This window comes from Choloepus didactylus, chromosome 1 (genome assembly GCF_015220235.1).
Source record: "Choloepus didactylus isolate mChoDid1 chromosome 1, mChoDid1.pri, whole genome shotgun sequence".
In the NCBI taxonomy this organism is placed as follows: domain Eukaryota; kingdom Metazoa; phylum Chordata; class Mammalia; order Pilosa; family Megalonychidae; genus Choloepus; species Choloepus didactylus.
The window spans coordinates 230,833,922-230,861,768 of record NC_051307.1 but is presented as its reverse complement, the minus strand read 5'-3'; the positions used below and the strand labels follow the sequence as shown (position 1 = coordinate 230,861,768).

Below are 27,847 nucleotides of genomic sequence, written 5' to 3'. Positions count from 1 at the left end.
TATGCTTTAGAATTTTCTGTTGTTTTTGGCCTCGTGGCATTTGCTGAACTTGATAGGGTTCTTTTAGGGTTTGTAGACCTATTGAAGTCCTTATCTCTAATTTATCAGATCTACAGCTTCGTGGAGTACACTTTCTCTAACTAACCAGCAGGTGGCGTCCACGAGCCACCTGTTCTCCACAAGCCAGTTCTCCCCTGCTTAGCCTTTTTGGTGAGTGGGGGAGTGAGTCTTGTGGGGCCCAATTGGTGTACCAAGCTTGCGTGTGTAGTTGGTGTTGCCTGCCCTGTATGTGGGGCGTGTTTCTGGGCAGTCGGGGAGGAGGGGTGGCCCTAACAATCAAATCTCCCTGATGATCCTAGAGTTTTAAAGCTGCTGCAATAGTCTAATCCTTCAGTTCAGTCCTGCCACAGTTTGTCTCTGCCACTGACCCACAAGTCCTTGGTATTGGCGTATGGCTCCTGAGACTTGCAAGTGGGCCCCTCTTCCAGGCTGTGCACCCCGGGTCCTCTGTTGAGGGATGACTGTGCTATGTCACAGGTGAGTGCCATCCCCCCAGGGCAGTTCTGGGCTGCTGGGCTGTGTAGGGAGGCTCCCAGTCTGCTGAAATGATGGCTGAGTGGGGCTTTGTTAATTCACAGTGCTCTACCTTCCCAACTCTGGGACAATCAGCTGAGGTTGCAGGGAAGGCTAATGTCCACGCCCAGTTTTGTGGTGTGTGCCTGTTATTTGAAGCACTTCTGTCACACTGGGTTGTCTGGGGCAGCTCTGGGCTATGGGGCTGGCGATGGGCAGGAGTGTTTCCTGTCCACTAGGATGGTGGCTGTGAGCGGACACCCCCCTTTTCTTGGGAAGTTGTGGTGTTTAGTGAATTTTCTCAGCCACTGGATTATTGCCTTTTGTCTCAGAGCTCTCTTAGTTCTGCTCTTGACTTGACGTGCCCAAATTGAAAGTCTTTGAAGCTTTCCGTATTGGGCTTCTTAGAGTAATTGTTTTAGAAAAAGAAAAAAGGATTAAAAAAAAAAAAAAAAAAAAAGGGCCCTCCTCAGAGATCTAATGGGTTATTGAAATGCTAATAGACAAAGCAACCAGGGCCATTAAGGAAAGGTCCACAGGGCAGAGAGATCAGCTTTTATTCGGGATTTGCATATGTGCCTCAAGGCCTGAGCTCCGCCCTTCCCCTTTCTGTGTTCACCAGAACCCCAAAAATCCTCCGCTTTTATTTTGGAGTTTTTCGTGTTGTTTTTTTTTTTCTATGCCTGTCTCCTCTCTGCTGGGCTGGCAGCTCTCAGATTCTCTGGTGTCTGGTCTCAGTCTATCTATGGTTGGAGTATGGATCAGTAGAATGAGTTTCCGATAAGGGCTGCCACTGCAGTTCTCCCTTCTCGTTCCAGGAGCTGGCAGCCCCTCCTCCCACGGGACTGAGCCTGGCAGGGAGGGGCGTGGGTCCCCTGGCCGCAAAAACTTACAGATTTCGCTGATCTCAGCAGTTCGACATTTTCATGAGTGTTGTATGAAGTATGCCCAAAGACAGATTGCTCTGTGGTGTCCAGTCCACACAGTTCCTGGCTTTCTACCTACTTTCCTGGAGGAGTAACTAAAACTTACAGCTCACCAGTCTGCCATCTTGCCCCACCTCCCTATGTTTCTTTTTATATTTTCAAATTCTTCTTCATGCTCACACATTGTCTTAATATTCTTTATCTCCTTATGCATATTTTCCTCCATCTCCTTGAATTCATTTAGGAGATTTTTTTGATCACCTTTGATTAGTTGTTCCAACTTCTGATTCTCCTCTGAAGTTTTAATTCGTTCCCTTGACTGAGACATATCTGCCTTTTTTTTAATATGGCTTGTAATTTTTGCTGATTTCTAGGCATCTGGTTATCTTGATGAGTTAACTCTGAAGGTCCACTTCTTTCTCTTGTCCAGGGCTTTATTGTTGACTGGCTTTATGTTAAGGCTCATCTTTGATACTTGGTCCAACTTATTCTAGACTTTTAGAACAGCCTGTGTTAAACTGTTCATATTTTCTTAGCTCTTCTTCACCCGATTTTTGCCCTGATATTTTCCTTTTACTTTGATTCAGCATTTATATAGTCCTTCAGTCTCTACTGTCCTCCAGAGTTCTAAGGAAGTGAGATTTTTCATTTTAGTCACTGAATATCTGGAGAGATTTTTTTCAATTGATGTCATATGATGCCATGTTGATGAAGTCGTGTTATGTACACTTTCACTTCAACCTCTGTGGCTGGTTCTTTTCTCTACGCACCTCATTCTTGCTTCCCTCAGGTTTCTCAAAATCATTGAGATGCATTTATGGGCAACATTAATTTTACTGACTTGTCTAAAGAATCTTAGCCAAGATTAGAAAGACACAATGACTGCATCATACTATTTTATATTAATAAGAACATTTACTCAGAGTTTAACTGCCTTTGTTCAGATCCCTATCTGCCAGATACTAGCTGGGTGACTTTGGGTAAATTTTTGGGTAAAATTTAGGTGATAATTATAATTCCTGACCCAGCAATCTTACAACGATGTCAGGATGATGGAATAAGAACCTCTGCAATTTCCAAGATGAAATTAATTCAAGGTATCACTTTAGTCATGACAATATATAAGTTCAAAAGGTACAACAAACAAGCAAAAATATTAGAGATGAAGCCAAGCTATTTCTCACATTTAGTCAAAAGTTTCCATTCTGTTAACAAATTTTGTCTTCATAATTCTGAATTGGTTTGGCTAAATTTTTGATGCAAATAATGGGATGGATGCTTTGGGTTACAGAAGACATCATTTAAAACAGCATTTATTTTTTCAACTTTTATTACCTTCTCCCAGGCAGTTGCATATGCCAGAAAAATGAATCATCAAAAGCAGTTTTCATCACGCAAAAAAAAAAAAAAAAAAAAAGAGGTGATCAAATTACTTGGGTCCCTTCCCAAATAAGTAATTTTATATGATCTATGTATTTAAGTGAACTGTCTGTGCTCAATTACCTATTCCTACAATACACATATCCACATTCCCCAGGAAACTTTTGTCACTTTTTTTTAAAAATTTTTTTATTGAGATATATTCACATACCATGCAGTCATACAAACTAAGTGTACATTCAATTGTTCATAGTACCATTACACAGTTGTGCATTCTTCACCAAAATCAATCCCTGACGTCTTCATTACCAAACACAAAAATAACAAGAATAAAAATTAAAGTGAAAAAGAGCAATTAAAGTAAAAAAGAACACTGGGTGCCTTTGTTTGTTTGTTTGTTTTCCTTCCCCCATTTTTCTAACCCATCCATCCATAAACTAGACAAAGGGGAGTGTAGTCCATGTGACTTTCCCAATCACATTGTCACCCCTCATAAGCTACATTTTTATACAATCATCTTCAAGATTCATGGGTTCTGGGTTGTAGTTTGATAGTTTCAGGTATTTACTGCTAGCTACTCCAATTCACTAGAATCTGAAAAGGGCTGTCTATATTGTGCGTAAGAGTGCCCACCAGAGTGACCTCTCGGCTCCTTTTGGAATCTCTCTGCCACTGTAGCTTATTTCATTTCCTTTCACATCCCCCTTTTGGTCAAGAAGATGTTCTCCATCTCACGATGCCGGGTCTAGATTCCTCCCCGGGAGTCATATTCCATGTTGCCAGGGAGTTTCACTCCCCTGAGTGTCACCACTTTTTAAAATGCTGCTTTGGAGGTGTTGGACTTTCTCATCTGTATTGTTGCTGATGTTCTCACAAACACTGGGGACTGATGGCTTGATGTGCTGAGCCCCCTGTCTTGAGGCTGGCCACTATGAAGCTGGTTGCTGCAAGGAGAGGCTAAACCTGCTTATAATTGTGCCTAAGAGTCTCCCTGAGTGCCTCTTTGTTGCTCAGATGTGGCCCTCTCTTTCTAACTAAGTCACTTTGGCAGGTGATCTCACTGCCCTCCCCCCAACATGGGACCTGACTCCCAGGGGTGTAAATCTCCCTGGCAACGCAGGATATGACTCCCGGGGATGAATCTGGACCCAGCATCATGGGATTGAGAACATCTTCTTGACCAAAAGGGGGATATGAAATGAAATAGGGCTTCACTGGCTAAGAGATTTCAAATGGCGTCGAGAGGTCACTCTGGTGGACATTCTGATGCACTATATAGATAACACTTTTTAGGTTTTAATATATTGGAATAGTTAGAAGTAAATCCCTTAAACTACCAAACTCTAGCCCAGCAGCCTTGACTCTTGAAGACGATTGTAAAACAATGTAGCTTAAAGGGGTGACAGTGTGATTGTGAAAACTTTGTGGATCACACTCCCTTTATCCAGTGTATGAATGGATGAGTAGAAAAATGGGGACAAAACCTGATTTAAAAATGGGGTGGGATGGGGGGGTGATTTGGGTGTTCTTTTTTATTTTTATTTTTTATTCTTATTCTGATTCTTTCTGGTGTAAGGAAAATGGTCAAAAATAGATTGGGGTGATGAATGCACAACTATATGATGGTACTGTGAACAGCTGATTGTACACCATGGATGACTGTATGGTATGTGAATATATCTCAATAAAACTGAATTAAAAATAAATAAATAAATAAATAAATAGCAAACGAATTGGGGGAAAATGCTGCTTTGTTGCAATATCTCTGGACTCCAAATTTTTCAAAACACAACTAGACAACACAGTCAATATAGGAAAGGTCTCCGTCCCTTGGCAATCAGAAAGGAAAGATCTCTTCCATGCCCCATGAGGAAGTGTTAAAGGGTCTATTTTCTAAAGAATAAAAGACAACAGTGAAATAGAAGGGGAGGGGGGCTGGTGAGACAAAACAACAAAATCCTTGAAAGATAGATAACTTAATTCTGCACAGTTGTTAAGGAAAGGAGTAATAGCAATTGCTGGAAGTTAAGGAAAAAATAATGAATATCGTAATAATAATAACAGCAATGACTAATATTTATCCAGTGTTTGTTTGTACTAGGGGACTTTGTCAAGTACTTTACATACATTTTCTTATTAAATTGTTTGAACAACCTTACAAGGTGGGTAAACTTATTACCCTGACTTTACAAATAAAGAAACTGAGACACAAGCAGTTAAGTAATTTGCTTAATGTCACAAACCAGGATTTAAACTCAGGGGTGTCTGATAACCAGAGCCCAAAATTATCTCAATACTCAATGGCAAGAGAGGCAGAATTCAGCTCAATATAACTTTATCTGAGCTCTTTGATAAAAGAATGAGCTCTTGTCAGTTATAGCTCCTATTCATAGAAATTGAACTTGGTAGAATTTTTAAGTTTGAAGTTACCTTATGGATGAGAAAAATGAAGTCCAGAGCTGCAAAGTGGCTTTTTCATCAATACAAGTTTGGTTAGAAGCAGAGATGAGATAGATCACAGTGTTCCTGTTCCCCAATTCAGTGATCTTTTCACCATATCTCATGTTTTTCCCAGGTGATGCTGGAACATTACCTAGAAGGTTGTTGTACAGATATTTCAGCAAGGAATGGTGGACTGTGTTAGCTATTGTTTTCAACTGCCCTGGCTAGCTTTTCTATCTCCCCTCTGATAACTGATGCTAGTCCCCTATTCATGGAAATGAACAGGAGGACGTGATGATCCTATGCTCCAGACCCACAGCATTGGTTCAAAGATGGGTAAATCATAGTCCTTCCTTGATATTAATACATGGATATTTAGTGACATTGTGTCCTTTTCTATTGGAGTCACTGTTTGGTGGTGGTTGTTTGTTTTCAGTAGAAGGAAATTTGGCTAGTCCATAAAGAGAAATAGAAATGAGAATACAACAAAGATAATCATGGGGCCATTTGAACCTGGGTTCTAGGTCCTAAATCCAGGATCTTTTGGTTCTTTTTTTTCGGTTCTGTGAACTACCGTCATAACCCTCCTGACTGTCTGGGTCAATTAATTTATCTTTTGCTTAAGTTAGTTTGAGCTGGGTTTAAGTTTCTTCAAACTGAAAACCAGAGGCCTAACTAATAAAGATGGAGAAGTTGAACCCTACTTCCCTTAAGGTGTTTTCTGATCTAAGTCACTGGAAATGACTTATCCTTATGCCTTCTATGACAGTGATTCTCAATCACTGCCTATTGCAAATTCATGAAGGCTTCCAGGAAGTCAACTTAAGCCACTTACTGTGAAGTTAAGTGAAAATCTCTCCAACACTCAGTCCTGTTTCCAAATGGCAGAAATGTTTAGCTTTCTTAAGGGGATTTTAAAATGTTGTGGCTGGAAATCTCTCTTTAGCACGACCAAAAAAGAAATTGAATGAAGTATTTTATAAGAAAAGTCCTGTTTTCTTGCAGAGAAACACCTTCATGTCTTCACGTGCCAGGTTACTCCTACCCCAAATTCTTATTTACCGTCACAGGGAGTCAACAGGACAGACAAAGTTAATTCAATGTGCATGAAATTTAGTTATAATTTTCTCGCTGCTTCTCAGAAACAAGTATTTGAAATTCTGATGCAAAAGATACAGCCTTTCAAAATCATTGCAAGATTTCTTTTTCAGGACATACAGTTATTTTAGAGAACAATTTGTTGGCAGGTTGAGGCCACCAAGTTATGTAAAATCAGTAAGTACAACAAAAACCAAGATTTACAGAGATTGACAATATACCTAAATATCCAGTTGTGGTACTCTCATTCTGTATAAAAATTGTTGAAATTTCAATATTGTGTACGTGTTCAAAAACTTCAAATATATGTTACTAGTTCAATGTTATTTTCCATAATCAAATGAAAAGAGAGAAGTTATTGTGAAAGTTGCCTTTATAGGCAATAAAAACCAAACAAGATATTCGAGGAATAAAATTTATGATGTTATTTGCCTTTAGTTGTATTGTGGTTACACTGTCACTTAGGCTATCAAAATGAATTCCAAGCCTTTTTATCTCTAATAGTTCCTAGAAAGGAGCAAGGAAAACAGGAATTTCCAAGAGGTGTCAGATACTCAAGAAGCGAACCTCTTCAGATCATTGACATACTCGCCAAACTGGAAGTGTTTCAAGGTCGAAGTATTGAAAAAGGTTGTAAATGGATGCCTCAATTCCATTCAACGGGTTTATCCAGCTGCCTGTAACTTGAAATCACTAACACTGTACCAAAACTTGTCAACAATGGAGCAATCTTATGGAGGACAAGGCATAGAGGGAATTATTGAATCAATTGATTACACATCAGGCTTAGTGTGGGATTATGCCTAATTTTCTTAAGTGTCACTTAGGCAATAACTAGGCCTGGTAGAAGCTTACAACATACTAAGTAGTTGATATTTTTCTACTCAGCCTTCCAAATACATGTAGTCATTTAAAAAACACTAAGGCATTTCAAACCTAGACTGGGAAATAAAGTTCTATTTTTAGTTGGTTTACTGTGCCAATGTGACTCTCTCTCCTTTGTAAATTATTAAAGCTCAATTTTTTAAAGGAAATCTGCAAACTGGAAAGAAAATTAAAAACCACTCTATGCCTCTCATACCACCCTTCATAATTAGCAATTAAAAACAACATTCAGCATTAAAATGTCAGCTCTGCTTTTCCTGTGCATTCACAGCCTTCAAGTAGTAGAGTCCCTTCAACAAGATATTATTCAAAATGAGAAGGGTAGGGCAAAGAACCATTAACTTTCAACCTTTCCCCACTTCTCTAATGTTCTATGAAAAATATGGACATAACAGATAATTTATTTGCCTCATTTTAAGCCTTCTTCATAAAAAATTCCACCCCTTTGGGGCATTTTCTTTTCCACACTTTCATACTTTTGCATATCCTTCATGCATGGAGCTTCCTTTGACTTTAAATGGATATGCATCTTTAAAAAATGGAAGAGATAAAGCAAGTGAAAAATATGGTCTTGGATGGGAATAAAATTCAACAAAAATGGAATCAAAATAAAGAAAGATAACAAAAATGTACTTGGTTGCTTAAAGCAAACAGTATGATATGGTTTGGCTTAATAATGGGAATTTATTTGCTCATGGTTAGAGTCTGGGAAAACAGTCAAGTCCAGGCATCATGAAGGTGATGTTTCTTCCCAAAGATAGGCTGTGAATCTTAGTTCTTCCGCCACATGGCAAGGTACATGCCGGTGCCTGTTGGTCGCTCCCTTCTCTTCTGGGTTTCACTGATTTCAGCTTCTTGCTTCCATTATTTTTTTTTCCCTCTCTCTGTATTAATTCTATTTATAAGGGACTCCAGTAATAGGATTAAGATTCATCTTGTATGAGGTGGGTCACACCTTACCTGAAGCGGCCTTATCAAAAGGGCCTACTTAAAATGGGTTTACACCTGCAGGGATGGATTAGATTTAAGAGCATGTTTTCCTGGGGTACATATGGCTTCAAACCACCAAATGTGCATACCCCTTAAAATTTAGATTTCTATTATTTAGATGAAACAAATTTTTACTTCCTTATGAGATTGCTTCTGATCTTATCAGTTATTTTGATGACAACAAAGATGATGTCATGTAAGATTTAATTAGAGAATGAGGAATAAACTAGATAACTGAATTGGCTGGAAGTTTTGCTAATTTTTTTAAAAGGAGACTTGAGGAATAATGAGTGTTTTGCTTGCCACACAGCAGTGCTACTATCAACAGCCTAATCATCACTGTTATCACCATTCATTAAGAAAGGAAGAAGAGGAGTGGGGCAACAAATCCATTAGGTAGATAATAAAATTATCTGACATTTGGACATGAAAAAAAGAGAGGCAAATAAATGCTCAAATCCATATAGAGATATGGCAGAGAACCCAAGATTTGAACCCAAGCAGTTAACTAGGGAGTTGTTTTCAATCCAATTTCTTAATTCAGCCCCATGAAACTTTATGTGAAATGTTCCTTATGTAAAAATTCTGCAATAGTATGTGAATTATATGAATATTTAAAGATTAAGGATTACAGAAATCTGAAAGAAGCTCCTCAACACTTTTGAGAAGTTGCTTGAGGAAAAGGCTTATAGTCAGTGCTTTATTCTTAGTACCTATTACATTTTCTCCCTACACATATATCTTCTGGAGTACTTCCTTACTTCTCAACTTTACTAACTGCTTTTATCTAGGCTTGTTGCCCAACTCTTATTATGGGTTACCCTTTGTTCTCACCTTGGAATTCCCTTGATCTCTCTCCTGTGATAGAACCTCTGTTTTCTGTACCCCATACTTCTTCTTTGCTACTCTCTTTCTCTTTATTTTTTTAGGCATCCATCTTGTATTCACTTACTGAAAAAAAGGGAGCATGGAAGGAAAACTGTTGAGACAATGAATATCTAAAAACCTCATTACCGTACTTTCATACTCAACTAATAAATTTACATTCAGTTAGATGGACAGATATATAGGTAGACAGATATAGACAGATGTTAAAAAAATCATTTCAGTAAGAATTCTGAAGGCATTTGATCTATTATCTTCTAGTTCTTAGTGCGATGGTTAAAGAGTCTTGTGCTATGTTGATTCCCAATTATTTGAATGAAACCTGTTGACTGTTAATATCTTGAGGGCTTAAGGATCTTTAATTCCATTTATAAGAGAAACTAAAAGAATCAAATGTCTATGAATACATTTAACCAAAGAGGTAAAGGATTTATATTCAGAAAACTACAAATACTGCTAAAAGAAATCAAGGAAGACCTAAATAAATGGAAGGACTTCTAAGCTCATGGATTAGAAGACTATTGCCAAGATGTCAATTCTGCCTAAAGCAATTTACAGATAAAATGCAAAGGCAATAAAAATTCCAACAGCCTTCTTTGTGAAAATGGAAAAGCCAGTCATCAAATCTATACAGAAGGTAATGGGCCTCAAACAGCCAAAACCATCTTTAAAAAAGCATGAAGTTGGAGGACTCACACTTCATGATTTTAAAACTTATTACAAAAGAAAAAAACTTATTACAAAGCTACAGTGGTCAAAACAACGTGGTACTGATACAAGGGCAGAAAAATAGACCAATGGGACCAAATTGAGAATTCGAAAACAGACCCTCACATCTATAGCCAACTGATTTTTGACTAGGGTGCCAAATCCATTCAACTGGGAAAGAACAGTTTCTTTAACAAATTGTGCTGCTAAAACTGGATATCCAAATGCAAAAGAATGAAGGATTCCTATCTCATACTATATACAAAAACCATATATTTAGATCTAAGACCTAAATGTAAGAACTAGGACCATAAAACTACCAGAAGAAAACATAGAGAAGCATCTTCAGCAACTTGTGTTAAGCAGTAGTTTCTTAGACTTAACACCATGAGCAACAAAAGAAAAAATAGGTAAATGAGACTTCATCAAAATTTAAAACTTTTGTCCATCAAAAGACTTCATCAAGAAAGTAAAATTATAACCTAAAGAATGGAAGAAAATATTTGGAAACCACATATCTGTAAGGGTTTAATACCAAGAATGTTTAAGGAAATCCTACAACTCAACAATAAAAAGGAAAAAAAAACCCAATTAAAAAATTAACAGATACGAACAGACATTTCTCCAAAGAAGACATACAAATGGACAAAAAGCATATAAAAAAGATACTCAACATCAATAATCTTTAGTTAGAGAAATGCAAATCAAAACCACTATGAAATACCATTTCACATGTGTTAGAATGGCTGGTATCAAAAAAAATTTTGGTAGTATATATGTTACTAGAATAAAAATTTAAAAAGAAAGTAAAACAAACTTAGAACACAAATAGAGAACCTTAATGTAAACTATGGACTATACTTACTAGTATACTTATATTTTCTCATCAGTTGTAACAAAGGAACCACACTAAAGTCAAATGTTAATGGGGGCGGGGTTTAGGGGGACTGTATTTTCTGCATGATTAAAATTAAATATATATATCACATACAACACCAGTATTTTGAAAATCCTGGAACATCTCTTATTCTGTCTGATTCACTCATCCAATTTTCTTGTATTTTCCCTTTTATCATGCAGCTTTTTCATTTTTTTTCATTTTCCAAGGGAATGCCTTGATTTATATCTCATAAAATTATACTAATTTTTAAATTTTCTCTAGTCATTTGCTTAGCTTGTATACTTCTAACTAACTGCAATTTGTATAGTTTTCCCTCCTCTTATTTTAGGATTTCTCTAAGAATATTGATTGTTCATTTTCTTTGAGGAGTTCTACTTTCCGCCAAGTCTTTTTTATCCTGAGGGATTTTTTTTAAGGCTATTTGCTTGGTCATCTCTGACCTTGGAGGATTTCCTCAAATGTGTGGTCTACTTTTGCTATTCATATTTCATTTGGTATTCACAAATGACAGTATGTATATGTCTCTCCTATGGGTTATTCGGTTTGACTAGAATGGGATGCTCATATATCTTCCTTGAAGATCATAAGCCTTTCTACCTGTTTTCTATAACTAGAAAGGAAAGGAGAGCTGGAATCCTACAATTTAGTAAGCAGCCTCTTGACTTTCCAGGATCCTTGAGTTGGGAGTACTAATCTAGATGGTTTAGCCAATAACTGTAAAAAATATAGTGGAATCTTGGGTTCTTCTTGCTTTAAAACAATAACACTTTTCAGCATACCCACCACCAATTCAACCACTTCTTTTCGGTAATCTGTGCCTCCAAACTTTCAGTCTTCAGCAGTTCTGTAGTGTCAACTTGTACCTTGTTGGTGTTTCCCTCATCTGCTGAAAGACTTGACATTATTTCCCCACTCTGCTTATTCTTTTACCATGTCTTCAACTCTCTCTTTTTTTTTTTTTGGAAAGCCAGCACAAATTTTTTATTTTTACTTAAAAATTTTTTTCAAATGTATGTCTTTGGAATTAAACTATCTTTTTTCTTCTTTCTAGGGTCATGACATACATGTTTTCTGGTCAATAATGTTATACCAAACATCACCAAACCGAAGTCAGACAGATGATCATGAAAGCTGTCTGCTACCTCCTACTCATGCACCATCTTGGTAGGAGGGATTTCACATGAAGGAATTGCAGAGCTTGCAGAGTTATGTTTTTTACTAAACATACCATTCTAACAGAAAACCTAACAAACTGATTTATACAGAAAGGATTTTAATACAACCTGCACAAACACACTTAACATGCTATATGTAAAGAACACTTCTTAGTCTATGTTGAGCATATAGCTCACATTCATTGGTGCTCAGTAAGTTAAGACCACCAATGTAGAAAGCATTTGTGCCTTCAAAGCACTACCATCTAAAAAGCACAGAGCTTATAATACTTTGGTCTTTAAGTGGGTAATCATGGAAATTCCAAGATTAGATCCACCAGGTGAGCCTGAGTATACATCTATAAAAATATTTTTTCCACAAGTAATGCTTAAAAGTAGCTTCTAGAAACATGATGGGACTACATAAGGACCATTAGAAGACAGTGATAAAAGGACTGAAAACACAAGCTGAGTTTCACATGTAGCTTTTAGGTAAAAGGCATTTCTTTCAGTTGATTGTCATGGCCAAGACTAGCTATATGAACTCCAGAAATCTCAAGGCAGGGGCATTGACACCCTAAATAAAACAATTCCCAAATAAAAAAACCCACCCAGCTGGACCACTCCAGCTGAAGGAAATAAATTCTGACCCAAGTGAAAGAGCTGAGCTTGCACAGAAGATTCTGCAAAGCCTGCTGTGGTACTGGGGAAAGTGTGGGTTATTCCACATTGCTGACAAACCGTTTGTGCTGAGGGAAGGGCTTCTCCTAGAAGCACCTGAGAGAGATGTCTGTTCTAGGAGGTGTACTAGGGTTACTGAATATAAGAAGGTGGTTCCTGAGACACAGATCCTAGCAGGTCAGGGAATGTTTTTTAACCCATCAATACTTAACATTAATGAAGAGCCGCAGGACAGTCAGTCTTTGCAAAATATCTTCTCCTGTCCGCATTAGCTGAAGTCTCGCCCAGCCCACTGTGCCCGTGACATCCAGACCTGTCCACTGTCTGGGTGGGAGCTGGTGCTGCAGACTTTTCTGGAAAGCTGGTGTGGAAGATGATTTGCACGATGCAATTACCATTAAACCACTGCTTAAATCAAGTCCTGAGCCTTCTTCTTCTGCTCTGTAGTCCAGGAACATTTCTTTAAAAGCCAGAAAATCTGTAAATGTGGGCAGCATGTCAAGCACCTCATCAGCCGCTTTATCTTTATGGTGCCTTAAGTCGTTGTGAAAGTCGCCATGGTACATACAGGAATCCTCTCCAGCAGCTGTTCCTCAAAGTACTTTCCTACCAAGGAAACAGATTCATTAAAAATGGACCTGTAGGTGAGTTCATTTTCTTCCATGTCTTCAATCTCATGGTAGTACTTGTCCATGAAATTTCTCTCTAATAACTGGAACTCCTGTCATACATGATAATGTCCTCTAAATATCCAACCACAGCATCAAATTCTGCATCAGAGGCAGAAGAGATGGACGGTGGGAAGCTCTCTTCCTCGAAGACGCCCGTTGCCTCAGCTGCTGCATCCACCCACGCAAACCACCGGCCTGCGGGTCTCCCATCCAGCCTGCTGCCCCGGCCCAGCCGCTCTGCTGAGCCCGAAACGGCGTGAAGGGTACGTCGCCTCTGGAGCACAGCCTGCCCAAAGCCCAGCCGAGTCTGCGCCTGCGCACAAGGCGTGGGCGTCACGCTCCTCGTGCAGGAAACACGCACCCGCAGGTCTTCTGCGCAGGGCTGGGCCGTTCCACATCTGCCGTCGCCTCTGCGGGCCGGGAGCAGGTTAGTGGTCGCGCCCCGCCTCTCCATCTTTTTATATTGTGAATTGGAGATACTGATCTCTCTTGGCCTCTTTAAGACCAGAGTTTGCTTTTTTTCCTCTCCCATATTCTTCTTGCAGGTAGGAGGAAAGACATAAAAATATTTCTTCCACCATCTTGAAACCAAAAGACTGGTAACTGTAAGATGACTTTTATGAATGAATACATGGATTAATAAATGATAAAAAGTTGTTGAAATTGATGGATAGTTATTGCAGTGCTTCAAATCTTTGCTGAAAATTGAGTTTGAAGCCACGCTGAGAAAAGTTCTTGTGATTTTTTTTTCCCTTTCCATCAAAGCCTCTGTACTTTCTAATTTTATAGAACATGCTGAAATTGACCAGTGGGCGTGGTAAACTCCACTGGGAAACTTTAAGTAAAGGAAATTGATAGCTAAGTAAATATAGTGCTTAAATTCAAGTAAGCCTAAAACCTCAGCTATTAATCTTAAGTACCCCAGCCATCTCCCTTAACTCTATCCATCCAGTTATTCAGAATGCAAGGACAAGACACCACTATCTCTAACATCTTCAATGACTACATTAATTCCATTCATGAATATAAATGCTGCTTTACAATCCTCATCACAGCTTCTAGGAATTTCACTTTACCAATTTGGGTGATTTAGGCAACCATATTACTAAATGCTCACAAATGCTCTTTGATCCTTCATACCAGACCAGAGTCTGGTGTTAACTTTCTCAAACAATGAGAGAGAGATATTCTACCTGAGATAATTTGATATAGAACAAGAATATTAAGGAAAAAAAAAATCAAAGACACGAATTTTAGTATTGATTACATATAACAATATAATCAGCACATGAAAATTGTAATGTAGAAATTGTAACTTAGGAGTCCTCAAGTTTGGAGAGTCGTGATACTCCGATTTAAGCCAATGTTAAAAATTATGGGCATATGTGAACTCAAACATTCTCTTCAATATTTCAAATCTTTTGTAACTTCTTTCATAACTATTCAGCAGTGTAACATATACTGTTGGTAGTATACTGTTGAAGATCCCCAAATAACACCAGGCACTCTATTAATTAGGCAAAACTAATTAACATACTTTTAGAATACATAGTAAGGGTGAACACTAATAAGGTCTTATCAGTTTGTCAGAAGGGATAAGTCATAAGTGGAATGTTTACAAGACGTGTACTCTGGATACAAATTTTTTCATTCAGGTATTTCAGGGCAGGAAAATAACTGAGATAGGACAAAACTTAAAAAGTAGTTTAGAGACAATTGTAGGAAGATGATGGAGCAGGAAGATCAGGAATTAGTCCCTTCACCAGAACAGCTATTAAACATACAGGAACTGTCTGAATCAGCTATTTTGAAACTCTGGAGTCCAGTAGAACACTGTGCAGCATCCAAAGAACAGCGGAAGGAAGAGGCTGGTAAATTGTGGTAAATAACAGGAATTGCACTTTGTATACTGGCTACATCGTCCATCCCCCGGTGTTGCGGCAAGCAGCAGTGAGCTGCTCATACCCAGCCCCTGGTGCAGCATGCTGGTGCTAGGGTGGGATATAAAGACCTGGATCCCCAAGATCCAGGACAATGTGATCCATAAACTGATCACTGCTTTTGACTGGCTACTTGAGATTGCTGGGGGCCCAGCTCTGAAGGTGGCCACTATTCCAACCTACCTTGGGCAAAAGCATCAGAGGAGACTTAAAGACAGTACCCTTCCTCAAGGTTACAGAAAACATTTAAAGGGCTGCATTTACTGGGGAAGTGCAAAATCAAGAAAATGCAGCTCCAAAGGCCATTGGAGAAACTCCTGGCACCCTTGCTGACCCCTCCCTCATCCCCTCCTCAGGTCAGTGTGAAGCAAGCTGGCTCACCATTTGTGGGTCCCTGGATTTGTTCTGGCTGGAAAGAATGAGGAGGGAAACTCCTCTCCTTAACTCCTACCCCCAAATTTGCCCTCCAGGCAAAAGACTGATTAAAACAGCAAAAGGTAGGTACAAAACAATTGAGTTGGGCAGCCTGGGGCAAAGGCTTACCTGCTTTAAGTCCTGTGGTGGAGAACCCTGGAGAGGAATAAAGTCTATTTCCTAAGTATTGGAGGGGGAATTCAAATTCCTATTAACAGGGGAACTCCTACTGCCACTAGCAAGCACAAACCCAGGACAAGATACCAGCCCAGAGAAGACAGGGAGGACCCTGAACTTGTCATTAGTCTTGGCTGACCTTGATAGGAGGACTGAAATCTTGAGAGCACTAGCCAATGTAAAGCAAATTTGCAAAGATTGTGAAAGGTGTTTTTTTGTTGTTGTTGAATTGGTTTGTTGAGTTTTACTAGCTCTTGGCACTCAAGAAAACTGCTCTCATAATACGAGCTGGTAACGAACTCAAGTTCAGGGACTAAATTCCAGAGTAAACATTTTAAAATATTAAAATACAAAAGCAGGCAACAAAAGATCACAATACAAAGAAAGAAATAAAAAGTGATGAATATCCAAAGGAAGAGGCTAAAAATACAGAATACATCAACAAAGAAGACCAGACTGTGGAAATACTAGACAAAGACTTTAAACAAATGATCTTCAGTAAGCTCAAGGTGATGAAGAGAATTAGAGAAAGAACTAAAGGATTTCAGGAAAACAATGAGCACAATATGAGAATTTCAATGAAGATACAGAAATTTTTAAAAGGAACCAAACAAAACTTTTGGAGTTGAAGACTACAGTAACTGAAATGAAAACTTCCAGTAGAGTTTCAACAGATTACAGCTGGCAGAAGAATCAGAAAACTTGAAGGCAAGACAATTGAAATGAGTCAGACTGAAGACTGGAAAGAAAAAAAGAATGAGAAAAAGAAAATAGCATAAGAGACCTGTGACATCATCAAGTGTACCAAAATACATGATATGAGAGTCCCAGAGGTGGAAGAAGGAAAAAAAGGAGCAGAAGGAATATTCAAAGAAATAAAGACAGAAAGCTTAATAGACTTGGTAAAGGACATGAAAATGCATATCCAAGAAACTCACTGAACATCAAAGAGGATAAAACTGAATAGAAGTATGCTCAGATACATGGGGGCCAAATGAATAAAAAAGACAAAGAGTTCTGAAAGCTGCAAGAAAAAAACAGCTTTCTCTCTTCAAGAGAGTCCCAATTAGATTAGTCCCAATTAGATTAAGTGCTGATTTCTCATCAGAAACCATGAAGGCAGAGGGTTGAAATACATAATGTGCTGAAAAAAAGCAATTTCCAAACAAGAATTTTATATCTTTCAAAAGTGAGGGAGAGATTAAAACTTTCCCAGACAAACAAAAGCTGAGGGTGTTCATTACACCTAAATCTGCCCTACAAGCAATGCTAAAGGGATTTCTTCAGATGGAAAGCAAAGGACAGTAGACAGTGGATTAAAGTAGCATAAAGAAATAAAGACCTCTGGTAAAGTTAATCGTTTGGGTACTTATGAATGCCAGTAGTATCATACTGTATTTTTTGGTTTGCAACTCTTACTTCTTACTGGTGCTACAATGCAAATGTATAAAAGCAATGATAAATCCATGGTTTTGGACATACAGTGTACAAACAGATAATTTATAACAAGTACAACAAATGCTGGGGGGACGGAGGGGTGTAGGAACAGTGTATGTATGTATATGCTGTAGAAGTTAAGCTGGTATCAAATAAAAAAATGACTGCTATATATTTATGATGTTAAAATTTAATTCCATGGTAACTACAAAGAAAATATACAAAAAATATATCCAGAAAGAAATGAGAAGGGAATCAATATGGTAATATACAACAAACAAACAAATAAATATGAAAGTAGGTCTTGAAGGAAGAGGTGAAGGTCAAAAAAGGTGGAAGACTTGCAAAGACTAAACAGCAAAATGGCAGAAGCAAGTTCTGCATTATCAGTAGTTACTTTAAGTGTAAATGGATTAAACTCTAGCCAAAAGGCAGATATTGGGAAAATGCATAATAAAGCACTACCCCAAAATATGCAGTATACAAAAGATTTACATTAAATTCAAAGACATAAGCAGAGTGAAAGTGAAAGGATGGAAAGGATGAAAAAAATATACCATGCAAACAGTAACCAAAAGAGAGCTTGCAAAGTTATACTAATGTCTGATAAAATAGACTTTAATAGAAAACACCTACAAAGGAAAAAGAAAGGCATTATAAACTGATAAAAAGATCAATTCAACAAGATGGCATGAAAATTATAAATATATATGCACCTAAGAGCAGAATTCCAAAATATATGAAGCAAGTATTGACCAATGTGAAGGGAGGAATAGACAGTTTTATATTAATAGTAGGAGATTTCATTACACCACCTTAAATAATGGATAGGAAATAGAAGAATTGAATTTGAATGATACTCTAAGCCAACTATATATATATATATATGTATATATATATATATATATACATATATATATATATATATATATATATATACACACACACAGACACACACAGAGAGAGAGAGGGAGAGAGACTTCATCAAACAGCACCAGAATACACATCCTTCTCTACTGCACATGGATCATTCTTGAGAATAGACCTATGTTAGGTCACACCAAAAATCTCAATAAATTAAAAAAGTATTGAAATCAGGCAATGTATTTTCTCTGATCACAATGGAATAAAGCTAGAAATCAATAACAGGGAGAAATGGAAAATTCACAAATACATGGAAACTAACAACATAAACAGTGGGGCAAAAATGAAATCACAAGGGAAATTAGGAAATATCTTGAGGCAATAAAATGAACATACAATATAAACTTATGGGATGCTGCAAAGGCAGTACTGAGAGGGAAACTCATTAGCACTAAATGCTTAAATTACAAGAAGATCTCAAATCATAAACCTAACTTCAAAACTGGAGGATCTAAATAAGAAGAGGAAAGTAAACCCAAAAAGAAGCAGAAGGATGTAAATGAGGAAATGACAAAGATTAGAGCAGAGATAAATGAAATAGAGAACAAAAACAACAAAAAAGAGAAAATCAACAAAACACAAAGTTGATTCTTTGAAAACATCAATAAAATTGACAGATCTTCAGCTAGACTAACAAAGGAAAAAGAGAGAGGACACAAATAACTAAAACAGAAATGAAATCAGGAACATTACCACTGACACCCCAGAAATAAAAATGATTTTAAGAGGATACAATGAAGAACTGTTTATGAACAAATTAGATATCCAAGATGAAATGGACAAATTCCCAGAAACACCACACATGCCACCTCATAAAACCAATAACTAGCAAAGAAATTCAACTGGCAATCACATCCCCACCCCCCACACCCACCAAGAAAGAACAGACAGTAAAAAATGTTGGTAAGTTTGTGAAGAAATTCTAACTCACATTATGTTGCTGGTGGAAATGTAAAATTGTGCAGCCACCATGGGAAAGAGTTTCACAGTTCCTCAAAAATTAAACATAGCGTTACCTACGACCCAGCAATTCCACTGCGAGGTATGTACCCAAGAAAATTGAAAATATATGTTCACACGTAAACTTGTACACCAGTGTTAACAATGGCATTATTCATAATAGCCAAAATGGAAACAACCCAAATGTCCATCAGATGATGAATGGATAAATAAAAATACAGTATGGAATCATCATCATCCAATGGGATATTATTCAGCCATAAAAAGAAATGCAGTAACAATACTTGCTACAACATGGGTGAACCTTCAAAACATAATACTAAATCAAAGAAACCAGATGCAAAAGGACACATATTGTATGATTCCATCTATATATAATGTCCAGAATGGGCAAACCCACAGAGATGAGAGTAGATTATTCATAGGTAAAGGAAGGGTGGAGGGGAATTGGGAGTGACTTCTAATGGGTACGGGGTTTTTGTCTGGGGTGATGTGAATGTTTCGGATTGTGGTGATGGTTACAAAACTCTGTGAATATACTAAAAATCAGAAAATTGTACATTTTAAGTGGGTGAATTTTATGATTTGTGAATTATACCTCAACACATAATAAATAAAAAATAACAGCAAGGCATATTTTACTGAGTGCTTTTGAGCAAGAATCAAAAAGAATTCTTTAAGAATATCTTTGTTAAAAAGAAAGATACAGAAAGAGATAAACCTTTCTTCCGGTCATTGTTGTTTCTGGTTACAATCTGTGGAACCACAAGAGCTTGCTTGTAATTGCATTGCTCACCTGAGGGCAAAGTCCACCTACTTAAAGAAGCAAAGAACCTTATGAATCTTTGATTTTATTACCTGCTGAATCAACCAGCCCTGTATCCATGATACGTCAGGACTGCTTGTTATATGAGACTGTAAATGTCCCCATTGTTTAAGACCTGTAAGTTGGGTGTTGGGTTACTTGGAGCCAGTCAGCAGCCCTATAATGAATTAAGGATTAATGGAGATAGTAGAGGCAGGATGGGTAATTACTATAAAATCTTATATGCAGAATTTCAATATACTTTACAGCATTCTTGTCAACACTATTACATTAAGATACTGCTAATCAGCAAAAAAGGTATAAATTAAAATAACTATGAATTGGTTTCAGACCTAAGCTATTTTTCCTTTTTATGTCATTTATCAATCATTACAAGTATATTGTTTAATTATCTAAATCAATTGTCAGTTGTAGCAGATGCTGTCAGTATCCCACCTATATTCCTCAGACCTTATTATTTTGGTGTGCTTCCAGCAATTTCCAACTGCCAGAAAATGCATCTCTGAGCCTAAGGCATTTTGCAGAACTACAGAAAGCTGCTTGCCTATGCCTGTGTGGTAGGAGAGAAGTGCCAGAATATTAATGCCCTCTGAGAGCAGTTCTCAATCAATGTGTCTTGGAAATTCATATATGAATGTCCACCTCCCTTTCCCGTCTGGTGTAATAATTCTGAGGTCTGTGTTTTGCACCATTTTTAAGAATTTTTTTTTTTTTTTCTGTAGCATTGTGCTCCAGAGTCCCATCATGTTTGCTGGCTTGATGTCGCATCTTTATTTGGCCTCTCTTTAATTGGCCTCTCTTCCCTGTATCACTTCCCTACACCAATTTTTACTGCACTTACCAAATAAACTACTTATAGTCAAATTCTTGTCTCAGCGTCTACTTCCATGAAAACTCAAAAGGCATGGTGTACTATAAAAAAGGGGGCAAGACCATCATTCTGAGGACCTGTAGTTTTAATAACAATGACTACATTTCCATCATAATCTTCACTTTTGTGTCACAGGAAAACCCCAGAAAAGAAAGAAGGTTTGAGAGTATTTAGTGAAGAATTAACATTATTAAGAGCAATGAACTGAATTCATAGCCTTCCTCCATTTCAGCTTTGTGAACAGTGGGATTACAGCTACTATTTCATACTGAAGCTAAACTGGCTTTCTCATGGAAAAGTTCTCTTAAGTTTTTTTGTTTTTTAAACATATTTAGAATAATATATTCACTTGTGCAGTTGCATTTTTAAATTCACATATATTGATAGTATATTTGCTCATTTGAACAAGCAAATTTCACCTGTACAAAGCAAGCTTACATCAGTATTCTACATGTAGGACAAAGTGAATGGAAAAACTGGACCAAAGTTTTCACACATAAATCATAGTGAATTGGATTGATTTGGTTGACTCAAAACACTGTTATGAATTCATCCGGTGAACCTGCTGAAAATATGCATATTTAAAAGTCCTGTATAACCCCTTTGAGAGTATTTTCCCAATCTGTATGACAGCAGGGAGTAGATAAAATACACTCTTTCCTATCACTCTGAATTTATTTTCCCCAAACTTGACATGTTTAGGGAAAAATCACTTTCTGTATTACATCAAATGGCTCTTTGTCAGAAAATGTTGTTGAATAAAATCATACCATTTTGGGGAGAAACTAATTTTTAGTAATCAGTGCCAAAATAATAAAATAATTTTCTTTCTTTCCAGAGTATATTTACATTTAATTTTTTATATTTTGGCATTGGTTAAGACCAAAACTAGAAAATGAAATCACCTTGTCAATATACTGCTTCAACATTTTCTTAAACTAAAGTCAGCATGCTAAGTGTACTGATATTACATGATTACTTACATTCATCTCATTGAGAAATTTATTTTCAGATATATGATGTGAATCATATGACTTATGATTTTCAGTATATAATTTATTGTTTATATTTACTTATTTTATGTAAATATTAAAATAACATTGTTTTCATTGTATATATTTTTATAATTACCTTTTATTTATGGCAAATGACAGGGATTTTCCATTTGTTGTAGTGATATTTTCCTCTTGAAATAAATTTAATACTAATGAGTCAATTTAGCTGAAATAGTAAAATAAATACTACCTGGAAATAGCAAAAATAGGTAGAAGGTGGTTACAGCACAAGAAACTCCATGTTAGAGGAACAAGTTTCTGTCTTAAAATTGGAAAAATCATATCTGGTTTTGAACTGTCATTTGCTGCTCATATGGACTTAATCACTACACTTTATCATTCTGGGCGGTTCTGCTTTTTCTGTGGGGTACCAGAGCATCAGCAACTTTTTACTACTTGGAATAATTTATTTATTTCTGGAATCTCAAGATTTTTTCTTTCCTCTTTTTTTCCCCTCCTTCCCTTCTTCCCTTTCTCCCTCCATCTTTCCTCCCTCCTTCCCTATTGCTCTCCTTTCTTCTCTCCTCCCCCTCCCTCCCTGCCTTCCTTCCCTCCCTCCCTTCCTCCCTTCCTTCCCTCCTTCCCTTCTGTTCTTTTTTAGATGGACAGTGCAGCTACTAATTGGCTTCTGTTACATTTTATCCAGAATTTCTATGCTGCTGGAATGAGGTAGTCAGGGGAAAGTCTTTCCGTATCGGTTCAGTTTGCCATACAAACACAAAATCTGTTCTATTCATATTAAAACATTTATAAACAGTATAATACATAAGTGTTATATATACATATATATAATAAGTAGAGGACACTATCTTTTATGGCACACTGACAACTTTTAGCTGTTTTCATTTTATGTCATTTTTTACTGAAATCCAAACATTTAAAAAAACTAAATATTATCAAGAAAATTCATGATCCCACTTTAGGACACATAAATTTTCCCATTTTGTTTTGTAATGTGTTTTTGACAAATATGATTTATTATACAATTGAATAGATTTTCATTTTAACATAAAATACTTTTTGAAATCATGGACATGTGGAAATGACAACAGTTGCCCTTAAGCCTTGAAAACAATTATGTTAAGGGACCAATTCTGATTGACTGTAAGTTCAAGAGTTTGGTAAATAAAGTAGGTCAAGTGTTAAACATTTTTACACACTAGCAAATATCTGTGGCACTTGGACACATTAACATTCCACTGAGTTCAATATCCTCAATTGCACTCGGTCATTACTATCTGGTTCCTAATAAATAAACACTTGTTCTTCAGAACTTGGCTTAAACATTACTTCTTGCAGGAAGGCGTCTATGATCCCCTAAAATGGGTTATGACTATGCTTACATAACCCTGATCATTGTGTATATCACAATTTATTGGATTATGTGTTTAACGTCTGTCTTTTCCACCACTCTGTAGGCTCTCTGAGGGCAACAATTGTGTTATCTGGTTTCCCTCTATATCTCCAATCCTTAAATTCTTGAACCTGGGAGGTGTTCAAGAAATATATGCTGAATACAGGAATGAATGAATAAACAAATATATTTTCTGGAATATTCCTATAGATAATTCCAAGACACATCATGTTAACAGGTTTTGATAAGACCTATGTCATGTAATAGAATAACTGCTACTTTCAGGTGTTTGTCAACTGTGTTCTTCGGAACCAAGAGTTTGACTGACAGTAAAGACCATATATCTTCTTGGATGCCCTTTCCTATCTAGCTTTTGTTATTCCCGAGGTTGGAAATCATTGGTCTCCCTTAATCCAAACCCATATGCTCATCTTCTTTTGGGTGATCCTTGATGCCAATTTCCTTTTATGTAAAACAAGGGCATTGAACTGTAATGGTGAACTCTAGGGAAGGTGAGAAATTAACATCTAATCCAGATTATTTAATATGTGAATTTCATGTTTTCTGCAATTATACTTATTTTTTTTTTCTATTATTCCCAAAACAACTTTAGTACATCTTTGGGATTCCTACTCTCTAACTAAATACTGAAAAAGAAAAAGGCAATGTCAGAAGGTCTTGATTTTTTTAGAATAATGTTTCTCTCTTCTGGCATTTTCTATTCAGAAAAAAATCATTTGATTGATTCAAGATTTTCATACATCCTAACAAGCCAGCCTATGAGAGTACTTCTAAAGAAACTCCATATTAAGACAATAGAAAAGGTGACTTGAAAAACTCTTAATTGAATGCATCCATACTCATAATTATAGCTGGAAATGTCATTTTAGCTAACAAATATCACTGCTTTCTCCTTCTGTTTATTTCTGTAGACTTTTCTTTGCCCCTTACAGAATTTTGATGTTTCCCAATTCTATTTTCCACTGTTGCCATTCACAGCATACAATTTTCTAGTCTTTTTATATAAATATCACTTTTCAATACAGATAAAAGAAATACAGTGTGGCAAACTATACATTAGAATTAGACAGAAAATACAGCATTTTCTTTGATCTCCATTTTCCAAGAAGGATTTTACTGGGATATTAATCCCTGTTTAGATTCAGATAATTGAGTTATAAATAGGTATACAAAAGAACTCAACTCCTTCCAAGTTTTATAATATTTTTTAATGTTGTTTTCAGGACCTGTTCATTCATTTGACTAAATAAACCTATAAAACTCAGTGGCAAACTACCAATGAAATCTATAGTACAACATTAAAAAATAAAGAACAGAAAACTTTCTGTTTATGCACTCCTGGGAACTAATGTGTTATTTGTGCAATTTTCTTTGTAGTTAAAATTAATACCTGGACACTTCAGAGTTATTTAGTGCTATATAAATCAGTATTTGAATCTTATTAGTACAACCCCCCCCACACACACACACACATACATTGTTTTTTAATCACAGTTGTTTTAGTCTGCTACAAAATACTTCAAGTTTAATTTGAATATTAAAGAGTTTTATGGCAGCATTTTGGCTGTTTCTTGTAGTGAGTTCCTTTGGAATTACAGTTCTGAATTTCACAGGGCTTTTTAAGGAAGTGATCAATTATTTTTCTGTGGTGGTTTATAATTTAAGACCATTACTTCAGTGTTGAATTATTTCTTTTTTATTTAGGTTGCAGGTTCTCCTGTACTGTGCATTCTAGAAGTTAAAAAAACTTGGCCTCTGGAATCATGTATGAAATTTGAGGTCATATATGGATCTAAGAACTGAAAGTTGAGATCTTTAGTTCAAAAATCTATAAACAACTCTGAGGCACAATCTTATAATTTTAAAGTTCAAAGGAACTTCAAAGATCACTTTGTCTAATTGCAGTAGTATAATTCCATCATCAGTCCTATGTTTTGATATATCCTATCTATCTACCCTATAAACTTATGAACTACAACTTATGAACGAATACATTTCCTATATTTTTTCTTCAAAGTCATTGGTACATGACATTCAGAAACTCTGATTAGCATACTATAATTAGTATAATATCAAATTAATATAATTTGATCTCAAAGCATTGAAGCTTGATTTTTTTGCTCAATTTTTGCTTCTTTATTGAAAGTGTTTTTGAAATAGTAAAACAAGCCTGCTCACTCCTCATTATTATGTTCAAGAATTTTATTTTACAAGAAATCAAGGTCCTTAGTGATTGTCCAAGTTCACACAAAACAATTCTGAAGTCATCTTTAATTCACTACTTCTCTACTGAGTCTCCTCAAGCCAATCCCTTCTCTAAGCTTTGGTTTCTCCATCTAGAGAATGAATGGACTAGACTAAACAATGTACAGATGGATCCTTTCAGTTGGATCATCCTTTGCAGGAATAAAGTACTAGCTGTTAAGGTACAGATTCTTTTGATTTCAACATGCCTATATTGATGTGAAATATATAAAACCCTCACCATTGTTTTCCATTCCAGATACTGTGAATTCCTTACCTTTACAGTAGACCCATGAAGCCATGAGGTAAGACCATAATTTCAGTAGTATAGGACAATTTAAGTTGTCCTACCTAATGCCAATTCAGGAACTAAAATCCAATGGCAACACTCAGTTAAAATCATTGGGGTGATCACAAATATTCTGATTATTACTTTTCAAAGATATTCATCAAGATAAAAACACAATTATCAAAGAGAAATCATATGTCCCTAGTAATATGCTTACAGATACCATTTTGATTACCAGATAGCAAGAAGGTCCATTTCATCACTGATATTCTATGAATATGAGTCCTTTAAATAGATATCAGTAGCCAGGATCAATATAATCGCTAATTTATCTGCCACAGGCACATTAATATGAAGAAACCCAACATTTCTGGAATGCTTCCTATGTGCCAGGCACTCTTCTAATGTTTTACGTATATAATTTCATAGCTGTAACATGTATAAACTTTACAGAAACTTTATGAGTTAGGTACTGCTCTTAGGCCATTTTACAGACAAAGAAATAGTAAAATAGTAGAAACCAAGCATTTTAGTTCCAGATAGAAGACCTTTTACCACTAACCTAAGAAGCCTGTATTAGCAAGGATTGATCACTCAGATAATTAATTGCAACCTTGGAAAAAAAGAGAACAGGGACCTGAAAAAAACAAGGAACATCACAGAGATTCAGAGTTTGATTCTTTGCTAGTGTTTAAGATTGTGGATTATTGCATTGTCCCCAGAAAAAACTAGTTTAATACTGTGTTATGAGTGGATAATTTGTGTTTCTGCATTGGTGGTTGAGAAAGACAATCTTAGAAGCCTAGATGAAAAAGAATTTTATAATGATTTTACCTGAGATCCTCATTTTACAGTACCAAAGTGGTAGTGTAAAACAATTTTGGTACTGTAAAACAATGCCCAAGATGATATAGATGGCTTATGTGTGGCATTATCAGGACGCAAATTCAAGGTTTCTGGGTGTGATGGAAATGATTTTGCTTACTTCACTTTTCATCTACATCCAAACAGTATTGCTATATTTACAGAATAAGAAGGTAAAATATGCTACCTAGGCTTCATTGCCTAAATACCTCTATCGTATACATTCTGCCTCTGTTTAGTTCAGCTTCAAGCAATGCAAAAGGTTGCTAGAAATCCTGATAGAAGAGACTGAATTCAGATTTCTTGATCATGGTGTTTATAATGCTTCAGGCTATATCATTCATCAAGCAGCTTAGTTGCTATTGATTTTACTAAACAGAAAAACTTCTCCACTAAGCAATCCTGAATCATTTGTTGGCAGACTGGCTATTAGTTATGATCTGTATCTATTAGATTTAACTCTGGCCAAATGGCAGTATAGGCACAGCAACTGAATCCTATCTACATCTATATGATGGAGAATATATTCAATATGATGGAATGCCTCTAGTTGGAGCCAGAAAATTGAAAATTTTCTCTTTTGCACCACACTGAATCTTCTGGTCATGAGGAGGTGTCTTTGGTGGGTATTTGAAGCCAAGAATATTATATGGTAGATTGTTCTACCAACTGCTACTGGGTACTACATGTGTCACTGAAGCCACAAGATAGTGAGACAATAGGTAGCTAGTGTTTAAAATCTAGTAGGAAAGCATCTACCAAATCAGACTGAATAATCCAGAAATGGAAAAATTTATGTCAGCCATATCGCCATGACTGACTTCTTTATGCACCTGGAAACATTAACTTCTGTGTGCCAGATTCAGTAAAAAGTCTTTAAACTTGGTGACCTCATTTAATTGTTATAGCACCCTAAATATATCCATTTTATAGATATGTAAACTGGGGATCAGGTTGAATTTACTTGCTTAAATTATGACAGAAACAGGCTTTGGATGCTGGCAGTTGTGGTTCCAAAGACTACAGTATTTTTACTAAATTCCACTGACATCCTACACACTAAAGATGCTTGCATTTTAGTAAGTCTTTGAATGTATGTTGTAAAGTTGTATCCTCAGTATCTATGGCAAAGTAAGCTGACACAGTGATTCTGTCTAACTTACAAAGGAAGATGGAA

The 27,847-nt window shown here is 36.5% G+C and overlaps 1 protein-coding gene and 1 pseudogene across 1 annotated transcript in view; both read right to left on the bottom strand.

Annotated features, from left to right (window-relative positions):
• LOC119507338 (contactin-6-like) overlaps positions 1-27,847 on the bottom strand; it is a 572,510-nt gene that overhangs the window by 412,848 nt on the left and 131,815 nt on the right. The window contains 1 exon segment of the mRNA XM_037800513.1: positions 5,310-5,472. The gene's annotated coding sequence lies outside the window, so the exon portion shown is untranslated.
• On the bottom strand, positions 12,824-13,748 carry LOC119527038 (annotated as a pseudogene).